Here is a 5531-nt window from a genome sequence, read left to right as displayed (position 1 = left end):
GTTTACAACCTATCATCCGGAGTTTGGATACATTGTCAGCGAGGGTGGGGGGGGGGAGGCGGGAGGGGAGGGCGGAGTTGAGGAGGCGCTTGCAGGGCCAGTGAGGCGAAGCAAGTGCCATTTATCACTTAGGTATAATATTGGACTCGTTTGGGAGCACAACGTTTCGAATCCCCGTCCGTTCATCCAGACTTAGATATTGCACGATTTCTCTTTTTTTCTGTATGGTAAGACATGTACAAAATTTTTCTTTCTTTTTGTTACATGGTAGCATATCTCAGGAATGCCTGCAGTAATTATGTCAAAGTTTGTACATAAACGACAAATCTGGGAAAATGCTGTTCGTGTAAGATACCACAGCACTAGGTGTTGAAGGGGATGACTTGTGAAAATAATTGAAAACAGTTACCATTAGCGTCGAATACATAGTTTCTTGATTCACTAGTGTGATTGGTGACAGACCCAATAAAAATTTTACTCCTCGCTGACAGAATAGAGGTGGGGAGGAATTAGATATTTCATCGACATCGACTGTAATTTGTCAAATTTTCGGCCAAGATAAAAATGCAATTCATTTTTTGTTATCTGGTGACGTATATTGTTGAATCGGCAATCAATATAGCATTTTTTTCATAACTAACTTTTTTCGAAATGGTTAAGAGGGAAAGGGCCGTTCTTACAGCTAAAAATGAAGACTTCCATTAAATAGCGAATATTTTCAATTTTACCCTCTGTAGATAAAGAATATTCAGTGTCCAGTCACATACGTTTGACCACCTGTCAAATGCCTGAAAACTGCCTTTTTGCAGCGCGGACTCTTGCGAGACGTGCAGGAAGACAGTCAGTCCTATCGTGGTGGTTCCACAGATCCTCGGCTGGGTTTTAATCCGGAGAGTTTCGTGGCCAGGAGGGGGGTCTAGTTGATAGTTTCATCATGGTGCTCTTCGAACCACGTACATACACTACGAGCTGTGTGAAACTTTTCATTTTCCTGGTGGCAGATGCCATCGTGCCGAGGAAAGCAAACTGCATGTAGAGGTTCACATGGTCTCCAAGGGTAGCTGCATACTAGTGTTGCTCCATTACGCTTTGCAGGATGACGAGATCACCCAAGAAAAGCCACGAAAACATTCACCACACCGTAACACTCCCTCCTCGGGCCTGAAACCTTCCGGCGATTGTTGCGGGCTGTTTGCTTCCCAACGTTTCACGCCGATGGAGCAAAAGGCGGGATTCATCTGAAACGTCCAGTTGCCGGCCGTTGTGGCCGAGCGGTTCTAGGCACTTCAGTCCGGAACCGCGCTGCTTCTACGGTCGCAGGTTCGAATCCTGCCTCGGGCGTGGATGTGTGTGATTTCCTTAGGTTAGTTAGGTTTAAGTAGTTCTAAGTCCAGTGGAGTGATGACCTCAGATGTTGAGTCCCATGGTGTTTAGAGCCATTTTAAGCGTCCAGCTGCGGCACTGCCGAGCAAATTCCAGTCTTCGTCGTCGTCAGTAAGGGTGCATGAACGAAGCACCTGTTGTGGAGGCCCATACGCAACAACGTTCGCAGAACCGTCTTTGAGGGGACACTGTTGCTGATCCCTTGGTTCTTCTGAGCTGTCAGTAGCTCAACAGTTGCACGTTTTTTTGCCTGTACACATCTCCGTAGCCGCCTTCCACCACACTGTCATCTATAGCCCGTGGTGGACCACAGTTGCCTCGGCGGCGATTTTGGAAAGTGCCATTTTGTCATGCACGGTGTACTTAAAACACTACGGTACACGAACAGTTAACAGTCTTAGATGTTTCGGAAAAGCTTCCATCCTTGACCCTGTAATGTAATAAAATAAAAAAATTGTATTCGTTTTGTGACTATTAGTGTAATGCAATAAAATAAAATATGAGCCGTGACTTATATAAAAAGAAACACACGTTAATGCAATGGCTCAGCATAAAAGAGAAATAACCAATGTAGGAATAATATTAACAGTGTAATATGTTGTTTAATTTAGCTCGACGTGTATAAGCACCCAGTAAACTAGCTCAGTTCTCAGGGTAGTTACGTAATCGTCGATACAGCATGGCTTCGTCTCGATTCTCCAATATAAGATAACAAGAGTAGCATCTACAAACGAAATCCTGTAATGGAACTGGAATCCTGTGACCAGACCTTTTCTGCCTGGGACGTTATAGCGTTATATAAAGAAAATCTGTAAGTAAAATTGTTAAACCACTAGTAGCTGCCTCCGGTCTCGTTGCATCTGAAATAAAGTTAATTGTCCTAACCGACGGCACGTCTCGTAGGTGAGCTAAAACAAAAATGTTAAAGATTTTCTAAGATGGCACCTAACAATGAAAATTCTTTGTTAAGGCCCATATCTACTTAAGACAATAAGGGTATCAGATTTACGATAGATTAACCGCATTCACAAATTCTTTTGACAAAATAACCATTATATTGTTCGGGTTTTGAGTACAACTTACATTATCAGCTGGTACAGCAAGATGAGCTTTACACAAGAACGCCCTCTTAGGTCCGAATCCAAGCAGATAAGATAAGCGAATGACAAAGGAAAGATATTTCATGCATAGAAGCGCAAGAGTCCATGGAATAACTAGCCCATTGTAGTTCTATCTCTTCTTCATTGGCGTACTTGTCAATTATTTATAAAATTTGTCGTAATACTTAGTTTACGTTTTTTTTAAAACCCAAGTCCACCCAGGAGAAACAGTACAGCCCGAAAGCCAACGATGATACCCTTCCGGACCTCAAATATATCGCTCCGTTTCAACATTGACTGCACTGTTTTCCGCGTCCCATCGAAACATTTTATATACCCTCTACTGCCAGTGCAGCCACATACCGTCTGTGAGTCGTTACTACAGGCTGGTGTCGATCACAGGCTGTGGTCACGTTAATGTGGCTTGCTTGACCACCGTAGTAGACCCCACGCCAATAATCATCTTTGTTTTTACATGATAAACTGGTTCAATTGTTCTTTCTAACACAAGACTGAAACAAATAACATGACGTCAGGTATTTCGTTAGTGATAAAATAAAAACTAGAAAAATAATTATTTAAAAATCTGTGGAGACTAGAGGAAAGCACGGAAAAAAATTAATCAATGAACAGATACAGTCTGTTTAGTCTTGACCGTGTTTTACTGTAATACCGACAGAAATGGTTAATTTCATAGCGAAACTCTAAAAGCAACATACTGATGGCGATATAATGAGGGTCACTTAGTAGTACAAACGTTTATATAGAGTTAACACCGAGCTGCTGCATTTCGCAGTTAGCGCTTCGACCTACGCTCGGGTCTTGCAGAACAGTTTACGCCTGTCGGGACATTTGCGAATTGGCATTTCCGCAGCACTTTCCGCAGAGTTTGTATAGCAGTGCTGCGGTAATAGCAACAATTACGAGATTCGTGTGAAATGGCTGGCGGAGAGAGCGCCGTCACAAAGGGCTCGCCCATTGGTGCAATCAGGGTAGCATTTACATCGCCGCTAGTACCGCTGTTAGCCGCGTGGCGCTCTAATCGCTTGGCGGCCGTGTTCGTTGGAACAGAAATAACACGCCGCCATCAAAGTAACTTGTTTGTGCCAACATTACGACACCACTTCAAAATGCTCTGGGTATGGACACTTCACACGGAAGCCTTACGCAGCATAATTTACTCCCCAGGAACGGAATTCACTGATAATTGTTTTAAAGCACATCCAATTAAAGATCGTTTACATACATCCACACTTACAACACTGAACGCCAAGTTACCATATGTCATAGGCAGAGTGCACCTTCTCTATAGACTCATTTTATCACAATACCAGCAGCAGTTTTCTACTTTTTTTGGATTTAGCGTCATGATCACTAACAAAACTAGACATGATTGTCTCAATGGGAATTCCGCGATCGTTCATTAAATAAAATATGGCGTTTCAGTCTTCTATCGCTATTCTTTATTTTCAATTACCGGTTTCGGGCTAGCTGCCCATCTTCAGATCTGTTAGACAAAGTTAAAAATGTAATTAATAAGAGAGATACAGTTAGTGATAAAAATATCTTAGTTTACAAAAAGAAATTTTGGAACGTATTAAATGCCAACATACCATATGTTGTAGTTGCAGAGTAACTTGTCCGTACAGAACACTCGGTTCACTGTCATAAGTAAAGTAAATTTCAATCTGTTAAAACATTGTCTCGCAGTTTTTAAGAGTAACCTGACTGGTAACAGTAAAAAGCGCCCTCTACCTATAACAATTGTGCATCTGTTATTATTTCGCCGTATATATTAATGGCGAATATTCTTTTTAATAAAACAATTTTTAAGGTAATAACATATGAATAATATTTTTTGAGTGGACCATGAAACGAAAAATTTACATTAATTTAAAATTTCTTTATAAAGAAACATAAAATATAATTAAAATGTAGATATTCTTCCGAAAATGTGCGTTTCCTCTTCTTTGTTTTTGATTGGTGGTGGAGTGGATTTCCCTACGTCAGAACGTATACAAAGCCACGCCGAGTCCTCTTCCGCCGCGCCCAATTCACCTCGCCGCCAGCAACGACAAAACAAATGAAATACAATAATTCTGGGGTATATAAGATTAAATGTGCTGAGTGTGACAGTTATTCATCATCATCATCATCATCATTTAAGACTGATTATGCCTTTCAGCGTTCAGTCTGGAGCACAGCCCCCCTTATAAAATTACTCCATGATCCCCTATTCAGTGCTAACATTGGTGCCTCTTCTGATGTTAAACCTATTACTTCAAAATCATTCTTAACCGAATCCAGGTACCTTCTCCTTGGTCTGCCCCGACTCCTCCTACCCTCTACTGCTGAACCCATGAGTCTCTTGGGTAACCTTGCTTCTCCCATGCGTGTAACATGACCCCACCATATAAGCCTGTTCGCCCTGACTGCTACATCTATAGAGTTCATTCCTAGTTTTTCTTTGATTTCCGCATGGTGCACAACCTCCTGCCATTGTTCCCATCTACTAGTACCTGCAATCATCCTAGCTACTTTCATATCCGTAACCTCAACCTTATTGATAAGGTAACCTGAATCCACCCAGCTTTCGCTCCTACACAACAAAGTTGGTCGAAAGATTGAACGGTGCACAGATAACTTAGTCTTGGTACTGACTTCCTTCTTGCAGAAGAGAGTAGATCGTAGCTGAGCGCTCAGTGCATTAGCTTTGCTACACCTCGCTTCCAGTTCTTTCACTATGTTGCCATCCTGTGAGAATATGCATCCTAAGTACTTGAAACCGTCCACCTGTTCTAACTTTGTTCCTCCTATTTTGCACTCAATCCGTTTATATTACTTTCCCACTGACATTACTTTCGTTTTGGAGATGCTAATCTTCATACCATAGTCCTTACATTTCTGATCTAGCTCTGAAATATTACTTTGCAAACTTTCAATCGAATCTGCCATCACAACTAAGTCATCCGCATATGCATGACTGCTTATTTTGTGTTCACACATCTTATTCTCACCCAGCCAGTCTGTTGTTTTCAACATATGATC

This window comes from Schistocerca nitens, chromosome 1 (genome assembly GCF_023898315.1).
Source record: "Schistocerca nitens isolate TAMUIC-IGC-003100 chromosome 1, iqSchNite1.1, whole genome shotgun sequence".
NCBI classification, from domain to species: domain Eukaryota; kingdom Metazoa; phylum Arthropoda; class Insecta; order Orthoptera; family Acrididae; genus Schistocerca; species Schistocerca nitens.
This window is presented reverse-complemented; position numbering follows the sequence as displayed.